Source organism: Dipodomys merriami, unplaced genomic scaffold (genome assembly GCF_024711535.1).
Source record: "Dipodomys merriami isolate MVZ:Mamm:240054 unplaced genomic scaffold, mDipMer1.0.p SCAF_4, whole genome shotgun sequence".
In the NCBI taxonomy this organism is placed as follows: domain Eukaryota; kingdom Metazoa; phylum Chordata; class Mammalia; order Rodentia; family Heteromyidae; genus Dipodomys; species Dipodomys merriami.
The window spans coordinates 83,761,959-83,784,599 of NW_027205603.1; the positions used below are offsets into that span (position 1 = coordinate 83,761,959).

Here is a 22,641-nt window from a genome sequence, read left to right on the forward strand (position 1 = left end):
TTTGAACAGTGCCTCCACTCCCTCATTCTCTTCCAGTTTTTTCCCCTCCCAGCTTCCCTTCCCCAAAAGTTATATAGCTCATTTTTGACATAGTGTCTAGTGGGTTTCATTGCTGAACTGGTACACTCCTTTTACTTTCAAAACAGTTGATTCCAACTGTTTTCCAAATCCTCATAGGTATGTATTTTAACATCCAACAAAGGAAAGAAAAGACATTGAAATGTTAGAAGCATCAAATTAAGTTTTCTTATTCTAATATAAACTTGAAAGATTGTCTTGCATGGGTAAACATTTGAATAAAATAAAGAACAAACTTTAAGCTCACTTCCTTCCAGCGTAACTGTTGAGTCATTCACTTAACCTTGACTTATATTTTTAAACATGAACTGGAGACAATGACACCCATTTAACAATAGCATTGTAAAATCATGTGAAAAAATCTGTATAAAATGCATGGCACATGATGAGATATGCATTGAGTGGTAGGTCACCATCAGAAAGAAGAGCTTGGCAAATATTTAATACCTCAGCTGATGTTAAAGATCTTTCTAGTTCAAGTTAAATTATGGATCTTTTTTTTCCCCTTTGCCCTTTCAGTTCATTTGGTAGAGGACGGCTTAGCTGGGGCTTGGAGCATTTGGAAGGTCATTCTGTGCATGCATTTGTTTTGGCATTTATTTCTGCCTTCTTTATTTTATTTTATCTACTGCCAAGGGGGCATTTTGATTGGCATGGGAGCCAAGTGAAATGAAGCACTCCCTCCAAGGGACATACAAACAGCAACTCTGTGCGAATCACCTTCTCTCTGCCTGATGAGGGCCGACTTGCTTTCCCGTCCCTGTGTTTCTGAAGGATTTGTGCCGTTTTCCTGGCCTTGTCAGTTTCATTCCTTTCCTGCCTCCTTCATCTATGCCACAAGGTGCTATCAACCTAGCTCAGAGCCAGAAGCACGAAGCCAACTTTGTAGAATGTACTCTGGCATGGTAACGTCTAGTCCGAGGCTTACAGCGGACTGTGACTAAATTTATTTTAAAGCCTAAATGGGGGAAAGATTTCATTGCCTGTCTGGAACTCCGAATCATGACTCCACCTCTTTGCTGTCATAGGGATTTTGCTCACTGTCCTTTGAAAGGTATTAATCAACTGAGCTCACCCGTTCCCATTAGCTGTACTTTTGATCAGTGCCTTCAGAATTAATCGTCTGAAATTTTCTACTGCAGGTAGCGGAGCCCCTTTCAAGATACCTCGGAATGAAATACATTATTCAGTGAATCCAGCACTCTTTAGTGCCTAAAGAAATTTGGGAGAAATTTGCAGTTCGTCCACTGTAGAGGAGAGACTCTGAGGGAGTCATGAATTCATAGAAATTGTGTGTGGCCATTTGCACTGAAGAGCCCTCAGGAAGGAACTGTGTACCTAGCAGCAAGACAAGTTAGAATGGGGGGAAGAGGTTTGAACTCTCGGTCCTGGAACACTGTTCTCTCAACACGTGCCCCCCCAGCCCCATCAGCAAGCCCAGAGGCCAGGGGAGCAAGGTGTAAAAGGAAGACCCCTTCCCTTCTCTGGAAGACTCTGTTGCTCTTGGAGTCCTGGGACCACTAGTTTACAGAGTTCATGCAGTTTTGTGGTTTGGGGTATGTTTTTTATTGTAAAAATGCTGTACAGAGGGGTTACAATTACATGAGCAAGGTAATGAGTACATTTCCTATTGAGCATTGTTTATTCAAAGACATATATTAGAGTTCTCTCTATCATTCAATTTAATCTACTTTGAAAAAAAAAAAAAGAAGCAGAGAGAAATAACTACTGACTGGACTTTTCCTGTACCTATATCTGGGTTTTGATCATTTGGATTGTGAAGATAGGTTTTCGGTGTTTCTTTTTTGAACAGTGTTACTGAGATATCACACACATACAATCTGACCATCCACACTGCATCGTCCAATGGTTTCTAGAATGTTGACAGAGTCGTCCAGTCATGGCCACAGTCAATTTTAGAACACTTTTATCACCAAAGAAAGAAACTCCCTAGCTTCTCCCAGTTTTCTCCTCTACTCCAGCTTCCTCCTCTTGTCTCTAAGCAATCATTTACCTACTTTCTATTTGTATATATTTGCTTATTTTGGATTGTAACTGCAATAATAATTCACCTCTCAGATGGTCATTAGTGCTATTTCCCAGATAACTCTTTCTTTTTTTACCATCTGGAAAAAAAAATGTTAAGACTGTCAGGGTTTTTGGAGTTAAATGAGATCATGTGTGGCACTGGTGATGACATATGAATAATTGTGTCTGACAACATGTGAGCGGCCTGACTGTCTGTCTCAATCCCAGTGTGATTGCTATGGCAAGGAACTTGTCCTCACTCTCACACGAGATAGGGAATGAAGAAGGGAGACATTCTCACTGTTTTAAAACCATTAGTATTTGAGGATTGCCTGTTACTGCATTAGAACCTAACCTGATCTGCCTTATAAACCTACACTTACTGCATGATTTTTGGCAAAGCAATTAAGCTTCTCTGAACCTCATTGCCCACTATTAAGTGCAAAATGGGACTATCTACAAGGAAACAATTTGGGGAAAGATTAAGTAAAATTAATTGCATAAAAGAGTTGAGTCTAATTCCTGACACGTCATAGTCACTCATTGAGTGGCTATGAGTGATTCCTATCCTTATGATGCTTTGCTCTTTAGTCAATGAAACTGCATATTTATGAGCATATTTCTAGTAGTATTCTAAGTAGGACAACAGCTTCCTACAAAGCAATTAAGATTTGTGAAGGGATGCTTACTGAGACACAAACATATATTCCATGACCTTAAGTGTCTTTGGGAATCAGTTACAGAATCTTGAATCTAGAATCTTGGCACTGAAGACACAGAGTAACCATGCCACAGGTGAATGTCATATACCAAGATGGATTTGAGACAAGACAGTCTTTCTTTAAGAAGGCAAGTGGGTATCCAAGAAGGTACCAAGATATCAAAACCAAGTAAATGTCCACAATGAGGCAACTACTTTAATGCAGATAGGCATAGAATGTGATGGTATGGGCAGAAGGAAGAGTGCGTGATAAGTTGTACATGGGTACAACTTCATGGCAAGTGTGATTAATCTGACCCTCCAATGCAAGTACACAGCCAATAGACACAGGAGAAGAGGCAACAACATGAGCGCATGAGCCCAAATCTGAAAGTCTTGCTTGAGCATCTGTCTTACTGACTGCAGATTTGTGAGTTAAAGAAAGAAATAGGAAGACTTGGAGGCATACAAGTAAATGAGGTGACAAAGAAGTAAATAGTGACAAAGAAGAAAAAAACATGCTTTATAGTGTACAAAACATGCATGGTCTTTAATTGTTATCCAGCACTTAATTACTGATCATTTTATTCCTTGTATTTGTAATGAATCTCTACCTACCTGTAGTGAATGTCACTTGGTGTGTGCTTATTTACAGTAACATAAAAATCTTTGAGAAGCAGTCTTGAACTAAAGAATGGAAATGTTCTTCTAGCGCAAGTGCAAGAACAACTGAGCACTAACAAAGTTATAAAGTGGATTGAGGTGAAGGAGAATGGTAGAAGATGAGGTTGTAGTAAAGTAGGGGAGGTCTAAGTAGACCTTGTTAAAAATTTCTATTTTTCTCCAAGTGCTCTTGAAAGGAATAGTATGCTGTGGTTTGCATTTAAGAGATTCACCCTGGCTGCTGATTGGAGAATAACAGGAGCTGGAACATTGGTTGCAAGACTAATATAAATAGTTTTTAGGAACATCATGTTGAGTCAAAGAAACCAGACTAAAAAGACAAAAGCTGTATGAATGTAGCAATTACTATACGCTCCAGACATATAATTTTCTATACATTGATTCCCTGTTGTAGTTACCATTATTCTGTGCAGGAAAGATGGGCTAGTGTGGTAACTGAGACTGTTAGGGTCTAATCCTTGCTACAGCCTGGAAGCTGGGTGTTGGTGAAGTTTCCCTCCATGTTAGTTAAAGAAGTGAATTAGTAGAGCCAAATACCTTGTCCAAAATCACTAGTGGGTCAAGGTTTTATAGGTAGCTTTTCCCTTCTTATTTTACTGGTCTGAAAGGTTCAAATATAGTATTTATACAAAGGAATTTTAGTCAGCACCAAAAGGAGAATACAACTGACTGTGTAACAATAGACCGATTACACAGGCATTATACTGAGTGAAGGAAACGAACTGCAAAGAAGGACTGTTAGATGAAATTATATAATAAGCACAGAGTAAGTGCAATATTGAAAACTGTATTCCCCAGCAGTAGAGGAAGGGAAGGGGGATGATGATGAGAACATTTTGGGGGTTAGCAAATAAGATATAGCAGAAATGAGGAAACAGTAGAGTACAGTGCATTTTTTAAAAAGTGATTTTCTCTTTTTGCATGTACAGGAATGATTAGAAAGAGCCTAGAGCCGCTAAAGCAAGTTTTGGGTTGATGGCCATGTTCTGTTGCCCGATCCATGTGTGGCTTACATTGGGGAAAGTTTCAGAATGCATCAATGATTTTCTAAATGCATAGCATCAGGTAGGGCAGGGTTATGATAAAAATCCAAGTGCTCTAATATCGAGTCCTGTCAAGTCATATCGAGTCACAGGTCTTAAATCCAGAGCTCCCAGACCATCCTTGTTGAGTGTCACAACACCGGCAACTATACTAATCCCCTTCTTTCTGGAGATATGACTAATAACATTTAGGACTCAAAGCTATGCTCTATGTAAACCAAGTGACTGCAGCAAGAGGAACTATACTGTTGAGTAAAAGACAATAGTTATTTTCAGTTCAAATCATGTGTGAAAACAACTGTTCTAGAAAGGCTCTCAAGATCTAGAGTGAGACAAAGAACTTCTTTGTTTTTCTGAATTATCTTTAAGTAGTTGTACAAAGGAGTTGCCATTTGACAAAGCAGTGTATGGATACAATGTCACACCATTCTTACTCATCCCTCCCCTATCCCCCCTTCCCCCACTCTTCTTAATTTCTAGGATATACAATGAATTCTTGACTGCATTCTCCCCCTCTTCTCCTCTGCATTCATTTTCCTTTTGACTCTACCCATCTCACCCTTCTCAAGTACCTGCTTCCCACTAGACACTATGATGGAAATTAACTTTACAACTTGTGGGGAGGGAGGTGGGGAATGGTAAGTGGGAGAAAATGAGGGAGGGGTTAACTGAGTTTAAAAAGAAATGTACTCAGCCAGGCGCCAGTGGCTCACGCCTGTAATCCTCGCTACTCAGGAAGCTGAGGATTGCAGTTCAAAGCCAGTTCAGGCCAGAAAGTCTGTGAGACTCTTATTTATTTCCAGTTAACCCACCAGAAAGCCAGTAGTGGTGCTGTGGCTCAAGTGGTAAAGCATTGACCTTGAGATGAAGAGCTCAGGGACAGCTTACAGGCCTCGAGTTCAAGCCCCATGACAGACAAAAAAAAAGAAGAAGAAGAAAAAAGAAATGTACTCATTACCTTACTTTTGCAACTGTAACCCCCCTGCCCATCACCTTTACAATAAATTAAAAGTATTTTTAAAAAAACTTTGCCTTTGCCTTTCTAAGGAATTACACTATTTTGAGATTTCTTGACTCTACCATATTTCACTTAAAATATTTATGAATACTTGCATGACACTCAACAGATTTACTTATAAGTTTATAAGCTAAATCTAGCTTCTACATATAAGGGAAACATGAATCCATAGTCTTTGAGCCTGATTTGCTTCTCAAAACATAAAATACCTAAGAATTAATATAACCAAGGATTTCTACAGTAAAAACTACACAAATATGAAGAAAAAATCAAGGAAGTGGAAAGAATCCATGTTCCTGGATTAGCAGAATTAATATCATGAAAAGCCATCTATTTATTCAATGCAATACTCATTAAAATCCCAACATCTTTTTGCAACAAGATGGAGAAGACAATCCAAAAGTTCATAAAAGACATCAATAGCAAAAACAATCCTCAGCAGAAACAATAGGGCTGGTGAAATAGTATTCAACTTAAAACTCTGCGATAGAGCTATAGTAATGAAAACAGCTTGGTACTAGCACAAATACAGGCCTGAGACGTCTTCAAACAAGCTCTACAAAGGGACTGGGTTTGCTTATCTAAGGTCAAAGTCACTACTGACACCTTTGACAACAGTGTCTTCATGATGAATGCTGCGGAGCTGATAATGGGAAGCAATGCCCTTCTAGGAATGGCATTTTGGCAAAACTCTGTATCATCTGACTAACAGTTCATTTTTTATATCACTCTATTCATGGACTGCATACTTAAACAATCTCATTAGTCTGCCATTAATCATTTCTAGGTCTGTCTATTGCCTGTGATATTCAAGGCTTATAATTTGCATATGTGAAAATACAACCCTGTATATTTTTTTCATAGCATTTTGGTTTACAAAGCATTTGGGTCCTGAGTCAAGTGAGAGCTGGTGGCTGCTCCTGATATTACTCCCTACTACTTAGGTGAGCTGAAGAAATATCTTTTAAATGATATGTACAAAAAGAACACGGGATAGAAATATTTAGAAGCTGGCTTTGAGGGCAACATTTTTCTGGATATTTGAGTGCTCTGGTGTTATGATTTTAGACTTCCTTATGCATAATAATGCCATTTGAGGCAATCCTTGATCCACTATGAGCATCCTAGCAGTCCTGTTTATCATATGCCCATGTACCACATTCAATATCAACACCCATCTGCTAACTTTAATGATGGATAGAAAGAAAGGTGCTGCTGAGGGGGACTATGTGTCCGGCTTGGTTCTAGATCCATCAATCCACAATCAATGAGATCTTTAGAAGGGGGAAACTGAGGCTAGCTAGACTGGGTAACATGAAAGACACAAACTATAATGGTATGACCCATCCAAGCCAGTCCACTAGAAGACTAATCTCACCTCTCTAAAACGAAACTAGTATTAGTGCCAATTTTAAATTTCCAGAATGCAGATGGTTACAAAAATAGAAATTGTGGAAGTAGCTCTGTGGCTCTAAGTGATACAGCACTAACCTTGGGCTGAAGAACTCAGAGACAGCACCCAGGCTCAGAGTTCAAGCCCCATGACCGACCAAAAACAAAAAAGATATCGATGTTAAAAAATACAAGAAGAAATAATTTTTACAGATAACTAAGCCAACAACAGTTGAATAGGCAAACACATAGTAGATAGCTGAAGATGATATGTAGAATTTTTTTATATATGATACATGGAGAAGTAGATTAAAGTAGATGGGTAGAGAAAACTGTTGCTTAAATTTCTTTCCCATAGTGGAATTCTAATTCAAGTTTCACATATGTGCATTACTTACTTTATAATATTGGTCACATTACTTTATGTGCTTTGATTTGTTCCACTCAAACATTGTAGAAGGAAAGTACAGCCTTCTAAAGCTGGTATAAGGACAGAGCACACTAATGTTTATTAAATCCTGTGAGCAAGAAATCACTTGGCACAAAGTAAGATACAGTTTCAAAGGGGTAATTCCAAACCTCAAGAGTTAAGAATCTGAGCGTGAAAGAAAGCTTCCCTTGTCCCTAAGGTCCATCCACAGCTGGATCTAAGGAGATATGGGACATGATTGCCCATAAGATGGAATATTGGCTGAGACTATTAGAAACAAAGGGAAAGATTAATTTGGCACCTAGTGTATGTAGGCCCTATACACATGAGATATACAGATCCATTCTCTATTATTAATAAACCAATTGCAAGGATTATTCTATTAAGACTTGCTGAAAGTTGTGTGCTGGTGGCTCATCCTACAATCTTAGCTATTCAGTAGGCTGAGATCTGAGGATCATGGCTCAAAGCCAGTAGCAAAAAGCTGAAAGTGTAGGTATGTCTCAATCTCTACAGTGCCAGATTTGAAAGAAAAAGCTAAAAGATAGTGCCCAGGCCCTGAGTTCAAGCTCCAGTACTGGTATTAACAATTAAAAACAAAACAAATAAAAAAGTACAATTTTTGAGTCTTGTGCTAAACTTGTATCTATTTCTCTCCAAGGCTTATGTTACCTTCTACTAAGCCAAACCACTAGCACTTTCTATATATCTCTTCTTCAGGTCTCTAATAATGTATAGTATTATACCAAAACAAATTCATTGATTATGTATGTTGCCAGCAGATTAAGTTATTCGATGTTGAGCTGAGAAGAGCATTTTTCTTCCTAACAGAAGACATTGTACAATTTCTCTGATAGCTTTTATTCTCTTCTCCTAATACACTATTCATGTAAACTACACAACAAAGCTGAAAACTACAGGTCTTCTGACTAATACATTGTCTTTGAATATTGTTTGAATAGCCCACAGGGACCATGGACTGTGGACCTGCTTTTGCTGCAGGATTGGCATAAAATCAGTTTCTAATTTATATTATTATTCCACCATCCATGAGAACTCATAAAAGTGCCTTAGGTTGTAGAGATGGAGAGGGAACTCTGGTGGGAAGAATGGGTACTTCAGCCTCACAAGTAAATTTTAGAGAAGAGTGGCGTGTGTGCATTCCAACATCAACTTGATAGACTTCCTAAATAACAAGGTACAGATGACCTTAGGAGAAAGGATGGAAATACATAGAAGGAGCCACAGAACCTTGGGGTGAATCCAAGAAAAGAGAGGGAAATGTTCCAGATTCACAGAAAGACTCTGGCTTTCATGCAAGGAGTTCTTCTGTAAATATACCATATATTCCTTTCAAAGAAACAAAGAGAATCCCTTTCACTCTTCCTCCTTCCCCTTCCTCTCCTCTTTCTTTTTCTTCCTCTCTTCTCCTTAGTCAATAGTTCTCTAACAACCTAGGCTAAGTACCTGGAATGGAAACTTGGTAGACCACCTGAGCCAGTCTGAAGAACCACATCTGGGGTAAAGTATTTAGGAAGCTCATTTTGGCTGGAGTACTAATATGGGGCCCCAATCAACCCCATAGAATAAAACTGACATAAAGCAGAGGGTGATGATGATGATGATGATGATGATGATGATGATGATGATGATGATGATAGTGCTCATTTTTTCTGTTTCCTAGGTTCTCTTTCTCATTCTACTCCATCTTGGGAGACAAGTGTATATTTAATACATCTTTTCCCCACTCTCAACTGATTAAATGAGTTAATATATGAAAAGCATCCATCATTTTGTCAGAAGTATTATCAGTGCAATAAAGGTTAGCTGTTCCTATAGGCTGCCTGTGTGATTGCTTGAGTGAATTACAGGCACAAAGGAATTCTAGGGAGGCCAAGATGTGTACTGCTTGAGGGAGGATCTGGGACAAGCTACCATGGGTAACAGGCTTTGAAAACTGTTCTCAACGATGCTGGTGATGTTGGTGTTTTAATTAAACTTTGAAATCTAGTGGCATCCCATCACTGTTTTTTTTTCTAAAATTTAATTGAACTCTGTAAGAATTTTAGATCTTTATGAGTCATAGTACCAGTTCCTAATTTGATTATTTCGGGTTTGTTATGGCTGTAATTCAAGGATGTAGCACTTTTACTGGGACGGACTAGAGATCCTTACTTCCTGGGATTGAGGCTATCCAATTCATAGAGGCGGAATGCAGGATGCCCTGTAAATATTTTACTCTATCTCATAATTTACTATTAAGTGTCATCATGTGCAACATCCCTACTCTGTTTCCAGGCCTGGTTTTATGTGTTTGCCGATCATCTGAGAAGTCCCAGGCTGCAAACTGCCAAAGGACACTGGAAGGAAGGAACCAGCAGAAAGAAATGTATCGAAATGTACAGCCTCAGGAGTAAGTACCCAGGTTTCCTGGCGGCATGAAGCTCAGATGGTGAACAACCTTTTTTTTCTTAAGGGTTAGTATTTCAAAGTGTGAATTTTGAGGAGACTACTTTAGAACAACCTTCTTAAGAAAATGAATAAAATTATAGATTCCAAATGAGCATCCCCAAAGCTTAAGCTCCATGAGCATCATGGTGAACTTGCTTCTGTACCCTCCCAAGTGCTGTGGACATGACCCAGTAACTGCAGCCAGTCATCCCACGTGGGCCTCCCAAGGCAGAAATGGTAGTCACACAGCAACTTCCAATCACATCTACTATCTTTCATCGGATGCACTGAGAGCTCCCTCTTCAATGTATAATGGAAACATGAAAGCATAATTTCTATCTAGACAGAATTTTCATACTATTTCTGTAAATGTGGAATATTTACTTCCCTTGTTGCATTATGTGCATTTCTGAGGAACATAAATTCAAATCTGCAGAAGACGTGGCTTGGAATCAGTGTTCTCAGTTACCAGTTGTCAAATTAAAAGTCTAGCATATTAGCCAGGCACCAGTGGCTCAAGTCTGTAATCCTAGCTACTCAGGAAGCTGAGACCTGATGATCATAGTTCAAAGACATCCTACTCAGGAAAGTCCATGAGACACTTATCTCCAATAACCACCAGAAAACCAGAAGTGGTGCTGTGGCTCAAAGTGGTACAGTGCTTCCCTTGACTGAAAAACTTAAGGGATCTGGCCCTGAGTTCAAGCCTGAGTTCAAGATCCCTACCCCCCCCAAAAAATTCTAGCATATTAACTGAGATCAAAATTAATCTGAAAAAGCTAAATACTACATGATCTTAACTATGTGACATATGGAGAGGCAAGACTAGAAATACATTAAAAAATCTACTGTTGTTTAAAGCCAGCCCAGGCAAGAAAGTCCATGAGACTCTTATCTCCAATTAAACACCAGAAAATGGGAAGTGGCGCTGTGGCTCAGAAGGTGGAGCACTCCTCTTGAGCTGAAGAGCTCAGGGACAGCACCCAGGCCGAGTTCATGCCCCATGACCGACAAAAACAAAACAAAAACAAAATCCACTGTTGCTAGGGGTTGAGGAGAAGGGAGAAATTAATACAATTATCAAATGCACATATCTTACTCCATTCAGGTTTTTATAACAAAGTGTGGTGAACAGGAAAGCTTATAAACAACCCGAAATTTAATTCTGACAGTCCCAAAGAGTAGAGAGACAACAGTCAAGGTATTGACAGTTCTCGCAGTACCTAGTGAGGGTGTTCTTACTGCAATAGTTCTTTTGGGGAGGGTAAGGCAGCCCCTGTAGGCTGCCTACATAAAACAAGAATACCAATTTTTACGGAATTCCTGGACCACAAATTGGCAAATCTCTCATGACTCAGACACCACCCAAAGTCTATACATCTTAAAACCTTTACACTGGGTGAGGATCATTGGACATGAATTTAGGGGGGAATACAAATAATCAGAATAAAATTACTGGAATTGAATTGAAGGGAGAAACCAAACATCCAGATCAGAACCCCATGGAATACAAGAAGTAACAGTGAAGTCTTCACATAAGGATTTTCAGTGATGGGATAGACAATTTCTCTATTAATTTCAGTGCTTGAGGAGCTGTGAATCATTTACAAAGGAAAGATTATTAAGAGAAATCTCCACTAATATTTGCATGGACACAAATTTGCAATAAGGAAATAGAACTCAGCAGTTAGACATGAGGGGTTATATACCAGCTGAACAAAAGAAAGGACTTGGATCTGAAGGGATGATAAATTATGGAGAAGGGACTATGAACTAGATAGGGGAAGTAATGGTTAACCTGGTAAAGTCTGCCTCTATAAAACTCACAAATTTATCTTGGTGCTGTCTATCTCCACTGTGAGAGGGAATCTCCTCTTCTGGTACACTTCCAAAAGGAAAAAACTTTATGCTGCTATTGTCACTTAAAAGAAGGGCAGAGATCTCCTCTTGAATCTGCTGATTCTCAATTGCCTTCAAGTGGATATGATCTTTTTACAAAAGTGGTATATTCTGATTCCTTTCAATGATAATCATGTGTCAATGTAAGCTCATCAATTACAACAAATATAAAGCCATAGTATATAGAAGGTTGGTACTTGTAGGAGGCGTGCTTTTGTAGGGTGATGGAATTAAAAACTGTACTGTTTGCCTGTGGCATGTATTTTTTAATCACTACCAAACTATAAACACACCAATGAAAGTAAAAGGTATCGTTATGAAAATCAATATACTTATATATCCCCTATGACCCAGCAATCCCACTTCTGGGCATTTACCCAAATGATCACCAACAAGACCATACTAAAGCTACCAGCACAACTATGTTTATTGCAGCATTATTTACCATAGCTAAGATATGCAACCAACCCAGATGCCCCTCAGTAGATGAATGGATCAAGAAAATGTGGTATATATACACAATGGAATTCTATGCCTCCATCAGAAAGAATGACATTTCCCCATTTGTTAGGAAATGGAAAGACTTGGAAAAAATTATATTAAGTGAAGTAAGCTAGGTGCAAAGAAACATAGGTCCCATGATTTCCCTTATTTGCAATTACTATGTCTGAGACAAGCAGAAATGGTCAGATAAGTTGATGTTAGGTGAAATGAACCACAATTGTTTCTAACACATTTATAAGATATTTCTTTATTGCTTTGTATGTCCCTCCCCCTCTTTTCACTGTATTTGATGTTGGTATACTTTGTGCAGGGGAAGGGAAAAAAACAAATTGTTTAAATAGAGATACAGGTGGACCCATTGCAACAATGAGATGTACAAGACGTCGAAAAATGAACTTTACAACTTTGGCGGTGGCGGGGGGAAGGAGGGGAAGGTGAGAAGATGGGAAGCAATGGGAAGGGGAAACAAAGGAGGAGGCAACAATGCTTGATAAGAAATGTACTCATTACCTTGCCTATGTAATTGTAACCCCTCAATACAATATTTTCACAATAAAAAAATTAAGATTGATTTTAAAAAAGAAATTTAAATTCCAACAATTTTGTAATTAATACAATAACAAATTTAATATTTGGCATTGTTATTTTAGAATAATTTAGATATGTTGGGTTCTTTCAAGAACAACTCAAGAATCATACAAAGTATTTGACAATTACATCAAGTTTCTTGTAAGGAATTCTAAATTTGGGTGTGTTTTACTCATTCACTGGAAAGCTTTTAAGTATTCAAAATGCAGTGTCAGTAATTTATGGTTTGCACAAACTGTATGGAAGTCAACTTGGAGAACAGATACTCTGAGAGTAGGGGATGGAGGAGTGATTTGAAGTCAGCATGAAAAAAGGAGTTCTTGGGTAACTTCTCTCTCTCTTCACTCTGCATGTCTTAGTTTCGACAGCCAACTACTAAATTCTGTGGACCAGGTAGCTTATGCAACAAAAATTTATTTCTCATTGTTCTGGAGGCTGGAAGTCCTAGACCAAGGTGCTGGTGTACTTGGTGTCTGGTGAGAGCCAGCTTCCTGTCCCATTGGCCTTCTCATGGATGCTCACATGAGCTTTCCACAGTGCATGTCCATGAAGGGTATCAGAGGCGTGTCTCCTCCACCTACACATCATCCTGCTTATTATTATTAATTATTATAGACTAATATTATTCTACCACATTCCATCTCCAACTGGGAACTAAGGGTTTGGAATTTGACTTTGTGTTGAGTAAAGTAAGGGCACACTTAGCCTATAACAATGGATCACATATTAGGAATATCCTATATATACTCTACCTTAATATATAAAGTATAGGAGATGGAACTCAGGCCTTGCACTTGCTGGTGAAGCACCACCTCTTGAGCCACGCTCCCAATCTCTTTTGCTGTTGTTTATTTAGCCCTGGCTGGCCTTGTACCAAGATCCTCTGCCTTTCTCTTTCAAGTGGCTGACATTACAGACATATACATCACCCGTACATAAATAGTTTGGCAGCGGTTAAACTTATTGTTCACTTTATGAGAATAAGGTAAAGCGTAGAGTTGTGGGTTTAAAAAATAGCTTTAGAATCTTGGTCTGACAATTTGTGATAGTGATTCTATAAAAGACAGATAGTAAACATTTCAGCGTGGTGGAAACCCACAGCGCAACCCTGCCTTTACAACGTGAGGACAGTCATAGAAAATGCATAATGGATGACCACGTCTGTGTTCCAATAAAACTTTATTTACTAGACCAGGGGAAGGCCAGATTTATTCCATGGACCATTTGTCAACCCTTGATTTGGATGATTAATCTTGGAGCCAAACCGGAATTTAAAGTGATAATTGCAATGATTGATATGATTTATAGGCAGGCTTTGCAAGAACCTGAAATCCCTATGAGGACAAAATCATGCATTGAATGAATGAACAAGGACTTGAAAGACTTATAACTGTTAGATGTTGAAGTAACTATGATGCCAGGACTGGAGGATTCTCATGTTAGAAGATGATGAACTAGATAACAAGGCACATGGTGAGGGAGGTTCAATTTGTTTATGTGGGAAGGTTGTGAATGACTGGCTAATGTTTGGAAGTTGTTAGGCTGCAAGTATAATGTTCCTTTAGATGACAGATTGCCTTCCAATTGAAAGACAGAATGAAGTAGCAATCTGAAAGTTAGTCTCTGTAGCAAGTCTGACTGAATGGGAATAACAGCTCGGAAGTATGCCAGCTATGAACGCTGTGCCCAGACATTGAAAAACAAAACAACCTTGTACTCATCTCTCAAGTGGTAATATGTACATCCTTAGTCACACAACACATGGGTGTGGAGCAGGAGCCATGGTAATATTCTCGATTTAAATAGACAGCAGCCAGTTGTGGATCCTGATGTTTTTACTGTAAGACTCAGCTGCTTTTGACAGTTCTACCTCTGGGATTGGCTCCTTTCTTGCACTGTGGTGGTTAATCTCGATTGTCAATTTGATTGAATTGAGAAGCACCGGGAGAGATTAGTACAGGACCCCTGTCTGTGTGTCAGAGAGCATTTCTAGAGGGGATTAACTAAGGGAGGAATATTTCACCCTGAATGTGGGTAGCACCATTCCTGGAACTCTGGATAAAGAAAAAAAACAAATGAGGGAAAGACTAACATAAAAAAATAAAAGGAGAAAAGAAAGAATCAATAAATGCAGGCATTCCCTTTCTTCCCTTCCCCACTGCCATGCAAACCGTCCTGCTCCATCACCGCCTCCCAAACTAGTGGAAGAAAATATCTGAAAATACTTTTTCTCCCTTACATTAGTTATGTCAGGTATTTGAGCAGAGCAGTGAAAGGTCTCCCTAAAACATGCAGTAATTCCTTCCATCACCACCTCATCTCCTCTAGATCCCACTGGGTTTCATTTGGGAATTGAATCCAGGGGTCTCTCCTGCAGGAAGAACTGATTAATGGTACCCTCCTCCCTTAGCTGCCACCAGATGTGTTGGAGTCTCTCTCTTGCAGTTGTGTAGTATCAGGCATGCCCTTCTCCCATAGCACTATTCACACACACGAGTTCTTCTCTTTCTCTACATCACATGCCTTGGCATTGGGGTTTCGGGGATGAGATCTTGTTCAACTTTCAATTACCAGTGCTGGCAAAAGCACTTGGCATCGTGGAAGCACTCAGAAATATCCTCTAGGTGAATGAACGATGGCTAACCAAGCTGTCTTCTTTACTTCCTTCTACAGAGCAGATACCCACCAGTTCTTTAATTCCCTATCTCCAGCCCCTGATTATCCCCCCAACATACACATGCAGCATCCCACATATCTTTCACAGCCTCTTTCTTTTTTGCACACATCCCTCACCTTGGAGGCCATCTGCTCTATTGTTAGGCTGCTCTATTTTTAGAAATTTTCTTGAGCAGAAACTCCACTCTAAGCATCACTCAGCTTTAGCGATTAGTTCTACCATCTGGAACAAAACAAATCTACCCTTTCTTTTATAGGATAATCTTCCCTGTAGTTGTGGAAATTACAATTTTTAAAACATTTTAAATGGTAAATAATAATACTGGACATTTACGGCATGTGTTGTGATATTTTAATGTAAGCACTCATTGTGCAATTGTTAACATAGTTAATCAGTATGTTTAATCAACATATATTCTTATTTACTCTCAATCAAAACACTTAAAATATACTCTTCCAGCAACTTTGGAATGTAAAATACATTAACTATATTCACAAAGCCATGCAATTGGTTGCTTCTATTCATTTCACTTCAGGAAAAGTACCTAGTCCTCTCAATTGTATATTCATTCACTCGCTCAGTAACTCATTCATTTATCAAGTCAGTCATTCATTTAATCACCTGTTGATCTCTTTTTACTCCTTAGCATTCTAATTTTTTTCTTGTGAGCTTTTCTTTTAATAATTGAATACTTAATCTTCAATAAAGTAGCCACAAATCTCAACCTCTGGCTCCTGCAATTATTCTTCAATGAGATAAACATGGTTTGGTATAGTAGAATGAGAATTGATTTGGGTTGAGAAATTCAGGATAATAGGAAAACACAGAGTGGCACCTAATCCTAGTTAGAGAAATTTTGGAATTTTTGCTGGTGGAGATGATGACACAGTAAGAAGAAGACAAGTGGGTTCAGTCAGAAGAGTGCCATTTGAAGAGTGTCTCACAAGGACACAGTGTGTGGTAAGGTTGGGGAGGGTACATGAATTGGGAACAGGCAGTGAGAACAGATCACAGCGTTCAACAACTGGAAGAAAAATACCCAAGTAGGAGCCTAAAGAACACGTGAACACCACAGCATGGGGTTTAGATGACATTTTAACTCTCCTGTCCACTCAGTGTTTAAGAAGGGACACGAGGTATGATTCACTCTACAGAAATAACTTGTGGTATCTAATGATATGGAGGTTTTTTCCCTTTGAATTTCCTAACTTCTCTTTTCAGGTTATCTTAAGTCTATATTTGCCACATCTTGTCACTATTTCTGATGAATAACTCAAACTAAAAATGGGTCTGTGGACTAAGTCATAATGTCCCTGTTTGTCAACTCTAACATGTTTTCCTAAGGATGTGTCTTCTGGTATGATGACAACTATCTTGGACTCTTACTTTGGTCCTGGAAAAGAAGACACCTGTTTAGAGGAATGTTCTGTCCCATCTAACGCAGCAGCTGCCCCTCCAAGCTGATGACAGTGGGGTAGGAAGGTGACAGATTGAGAGGCTGATGGTGCCATTTGGTCAACTCATGTGACTATTTCTATCAGCTCTATTTCTGCAATGTTCCTGTGCCCACAATGGAGCACGAGATTACTTGGCCATATTAAGAAACAGATCTACACCCAGGGCCTTAAAAGCAAGAATGATTGAAATGCCAAACAAGAACTTGATGACTTCAATTATGTCCATCCAAGGCCCATGGCTTGCTCCATTGTGGCACTGGGTAGAGTTTCCAAACAGAAACACCTCAAGCCACAAATTTTCCAGAAAGGAAACTGATGACCCTGTGATCATTAGGACAGTTATAGCTGGCATTGCTGGAGGAGTGAGGTTTACTCCATGTCCAAGTGATGAGCTAGACTTTCCTTGTAAAAGCTGGCAACAGCACACAAGTCCCCAGTGACTCCTCCATCCAGATCCACATGTCACATATTTCCTTTGCAGAATTCCTCTAATTTTTGTGCTGTTGCTGGGGCTTGAACTCAGGGCCCAGGCACTGTGCCTGAAATCTGTTGCTCAAGGCTAGTGTTCCGACCTGTGGCTCAGGAAGCAGAGCCACTTCTGGCTTTTTGGTGGTTAACTGAGATAGGAAGCTCAAGGACTTTCTTGCCCAGGCTGGCTTCAAACTCTAATCCTCAGATCTCAGCCTCCTGAGTAGCTAAGAATACAGATGTGAACTACAGGTGCTCAGCTCAATTACTCTATGGTTTTGTTTTCTTCCCTCTCCACCTCTTCTGGTGCCCTTAGTTTTGTTTGTGTTGAGATAGTGTCTGCATCATGTAAGGCAGGCTGGCCTTGAACTTACCATCCTCCTGCCTCTGCCCCCCAAGTGTTATGATAGGTAGCTGCTTCCTCCTGACTCCACTACTGAGGTATTAACCTAAATTCCAGAAGAGTACTTGCTCTTCCTGCCACATCATTGTCTCTCTGGATGCATTATTGGATTCAGGCTTTTTACTCTTCTTAGTAGACTATCATAAATAAGAAAATACTATACTTTAATGGAAAAATATATCATGTTTGAGCCATATGCTTGCAAAGTAGATGCTTCTATCTTTTTTTCATCAAGACATTTTACATATCTGCAAACTATTCATAATAAATTAACTTATTGATACTATACTACTAATCAACTATTAATCCTAAACTATATTATTCTTGTTTAGATACATGTAAATTCTACCAGTGCTGAGCTGGCTTCCCTCTTTCACTGTTTTGAAGGCCTTCTGCCATTTTATTCCTCTTTCTGATTTTGTATCCATTTTCTAAAGTTTGTTGTGAAGTGACTGTAACACTCAAACATTTTCTTCCTTAAACAATTAAATCTCTAATACATGTTCATATTTCTGTCACAGTAAGAACAAGGCACATTTTTAATAGATGACAAAAAGAAATAGCAGCAAAGAAATACTGGGCTAGACATCACTAGATCACTCCGATGGTATCAATTGGACTGAACTTCAAATTCATAATCCTCACATTAGAGCTACCAAATCAGACATTCTCAGATGAGGGTCAGGAATTCTCATTCTAGTAAGTCAATGCCCATAACAAGTGACAAAATGTAGAAAGAAATAGTCTTTAGCTCCTAAAAATCTACTTGGAGAAATGAGTACGAATGAGAACCTGGGACTCTTCAGATGGAAGCAGAGTCACCGCAAGGGTCCTGATGAGTGAAAGTAAAGCAGGAAAGACAGTGGAGACAGAAAAAACAGGAGTTTTGCCTCAGAGGGGGAAAGAGAACACCAAGTCAAGAAATGTAGCCAGCCCAGGAAAGATAAAAGAGGCAAGGAACTGGATCTCTCCTACAGCTGAAAGAAAAAAAATCCAGCCCTGCCAACAACCGGAGTTCAGTCCAGTGAGGTCCATTTTGGATTTCTGCCACCAGAATTTTAAGAAGAGAAAATTGTGCCTTTTCTAAGTCCTTGAACTTGTGGTACATTGTTGCTGCAGTAATGACACAGATTACATTCTAGTTTAACCAGCACCCTTTCACGTTCTATGGAAATCAAAAGTATTTTCTGGAAAAACATTAAGAATATATCTAATAGTTTGACTTACCAGGGAAGAGCATCTTTTTTCTCCAATAGTTAGTAGTTGGTTAGTTTCTAAGTGGAACTGAAGATTAAAGAATACAGTCCCTTAAAGTTCAGGTGTTCGATTCTGTAAACATACAAAACAGGTAAATTAGCAAAAGAGAAGTAATTTAATTTAGGGGCCCGAAAGGAAAAGAGGACTTGAAGATCTGAGGTTGGTAATAAATCTATAAAGCTCCTTGTAAGCAAATGTTAAACTAACACACAATACGAAAGACACCATTTGATATCAGACAATGCAATACCAAGTCTTCCATGATTCACAGATTTTTGGAATTCTTGTCATTAGAAACTCTTCAGGAAATAATTCAATGTGGTTGTGAATATATTCTCAACTTGGCACATCATTAGAATATTCGTTTGCTCACCAGATTGCTTTTCCCTGAGGCCGACTCTCCAATTCCTGCTTGTGGGATTTCATAACTCCGGGGGTTTCCAGTGCCCCCAGCACCCCACCCGTCAAGCCTCCTTGGGACCCACACAGGAGTTCTTCCTTCATAGACACCCATACAATGCAATTACAAAACTAGATTCTCTTTATTATCATCTTCATTTCATTTTCTGAAGCTTCCAATGAGACATTTTGTGACTGATTTCCTATTATTTTGTCTCCACTTCCTATACTAGCTTCCTTTTTTTGCCAGTTAAGTGTAGGACACATCATCATATTTGCATTTACCAGAACCAGGTTCTCCACAGTTGCCAAGAGAATCCACAGATGTAAATTTGAATACACTGAAATTTTGCATAAGGGAAGGTCTCAATTGGGGATAGGATCCTATGCTCTACAAATGATAGCTCCTTTCCCCTCATTCCGGATTTCCTCAGGTCAGACTCCTGGCCTACCTGCTTCCCCCTGGCTGCAGCTACCAAGGTTTTACTCTAGAGACTTTGAGATGATGCTTTTGGGTTTTAATTAAACTCACCCTCACAAACTGGCACTGTGGTTCCAGAAGATTCTGAAAAGAAGTTACAAAAATACCATGCAGGCAATGATCACCAACTGGAAAAATGTAGAGCAGGCACTTTCCCTATGCATTCATTTTTTTTCTGTTGATTTCTGGCTGAATAATGACCTAATAAGATTTGGTAAGAAATTAGCCCAAGCTGCTGAAATGGTCAAGAGTTCTATTTCATATTACCCTCTCTGATATTTGCTCTGGACCTCATGTCAAGTGCATCTGTTCTTTGAGACACAAGGTAAGAAGAGTAAACACTAAGCAGCACTAAGTCTTTATAGTCTTTGAGACATTAATTACATAGCAGGGCTGAGGAATTGGTTCTTAACAAATCTTAACAGTCTTTCTTTTCATGAGTGTCCAAAATTATACATTAGTTAATCTAATAGTTTAATTGCAGCAAGCCTTAAGATAATCTAGAAGCTTCTTCTTCTGTTTGGTAATCTAGAGAAAATACAAAAAAAAATAATAAAAAACTCTTACTATCATTGTGGCTGTATCCAGTTGTAGTGAAAAGCCTGACATTATGGGATGGAAACCTACATGGTAAAGATCCAAAATGTATATACTCCATCATCACAAACTACAGTGTTACAGACAGTGTTAGTAAAAATATAAACAAGTTATAGAGCAGAATTCTTTTTCTAAGGTTTCACTGAAGTTCAAATGTTTCTAGTATTTATCTGTCTACAGAAATTTCTACAGTATCATTCAAGATTAGTTTTCATATGAAAAACAATTCTCTGTGTGATTCTATAAATCAGGGATACCCTAACAAACAGCAGTTAACGTAATAAACACAATGAATTATGAAAGCAATGTGTGATTATAACCATTGTTGGCTCAGGTGATATCATTCAAAGAAAAAGAAAATCATGGGTTAAATCTCCAGAAAGCTTCACACTTAAAAGTTATTCATTACCTTGTCATAAAGCCAATACTGCATTAAAATAGAAATAAAAAATATGCAGACTGCTAAACAGAATGCTACTAATGTGGTTAATGTATTTAACACAAGGAAGAACAAGTGAAAATTGTATGTGTCTTCCCAGAGTAGAAAAAATGCAGAAAAGTTTTTCAGTACAGGCTCTATTGTGGATATTATATTAAGGCAAAGTTTTTCCTCATTTTTTTTATAAAGGTGATACACAGAGAGTTACAGCTACATGAGTCAGGTAAAGAGTGCATTTCTGTTTGAACAATGTCATCCCTTCCCTCACTCTCTTCCCGTTTTTCCTTCCCATCCTCACACACAATACAGCAAAGGTTTTAAAGAAGCTTGTGAACACTGAAGAGAGATATCACATTTCCCTTCTACCAAAGGCCAGTGTTAGAAATTTGCTGACCTTCTCTGAAAATGAGAAGTGATGAGAAGTGACTGTCAGTAGCCAGTAGATAGATTTGCAAAAAAATAAACCTACTGGACTTGTCCCTGTAAGGTACAAGTGCCATTTTCACAGTGAACAAGTAATGTATACTGTGAAGACATTATTTTGGAAATATATTTAGTTTATAAGATTAATTATTTGTTTGGTTGAAAAGCTTTTCTCTTAAAATGCAGACCAGTCATTGCATCTTATACTTCCTCGTTGCTAATTCTATGAGTTAGCTAACCCTTTCCTCCACTTCTTCCCTTTCACTTCCTTCATAAGTGTCATGTGCTTAAAACCTACAAGAAAAAATAATAAAACACACAAGAGTGTGCATGTGTTTTTAATCATGTAACTTTCCCAATAGATTATAGGTTTATTCCGATCAGGAACAAGGCAGCTGTCTGGCTAGGATGAGTACAATATTGCTAAATGATGCTTTCCCAATGTTTGGCCATTAAACATTAAAGTGAAAACAATAGGCTAATAGGGTGAAATGAGTGCTGCTGGTGATGGTGATGATGATGATGATGATGATGATGATGATGATGATGATGATGATGATAGTCACCACCATCATCACATAACAGCTAATGCTTGAAAACTGTATTTTCTCCTTTCACAGGCATGGATCAAAGTACTTTAAAACTTCAAACACATTTTCCTACTTAAAATACACGATAATACTAGTAGAAATATAGGATTATTATCCCCAATTCATAAATGTGGGCAAAGGAGCTTGCGTCTGATCAGCCAGCTCTGTAAGCTGTAATCCAGATGGTGAATTCAGCCAGGGCAGGTCCTTCAAAGTAAGGAACACTGGAAAGCTTTGCATCCGGTTTTGTGGTTTTTTTTTTAAGGATCACAAGCTAATGGAACCCACAGAATCAATCACTGCAAATTGGAAAGATAGCCACCTATCCAGCACACTTGATATATTACAAATTACTCTGCTTTACACGTGTGTCGAATTTGTACACCATGACATCACAGATCCTATTTTCAATCTATATTCCTGATGGCATGTAGTTGGCTCACTGGACTATTTGTAGAGTAGTCTTTATTAGTGTAATTATAAATAAGTGAATGTATAAAACAATGCTGTGTGTCAGGAGCTTTCCAGATCTCACTTTATATTCATAAAGACCCTACCAGGAGTTCCACTGAACATCATTCCCAGCCACATAGCTGGGAAATGGCATGGGCACCTCCATTCCCCAGACCGTGCTG

At 38.7% G+C, this 22,641-nt stretch overlaps 1 long non-coding RNA gene across 2 annotated transcripts in view; it reads right to left on the reverse strand.

Moving 5' to 3' along the window:
• The window catches only part of LOC138806336 (uncharacterized), a 63,410-nt gene extending 43,874 nt beyond the window's left edge, over positions 1-19,536 (reverse strand). For both annotated transcript variants that reach the window (XR_011365798.1, XR_011365799.1), the window contains exons 1-2: positions 19,451-19,536; positions 19,048-19,149 (exon numbers count right to left, since the gene is read on the reverse strand). This is a non-coding gene — a long non-coding RNA (uncharacterized lncRNA). The remainder of the gene's footprint in view (positions 1-19,047; positions 19,150-19,450) is intronic.
• Between the last annotated feature and the right edge of the window lie 3,105 nt (positions 19,537-22,641).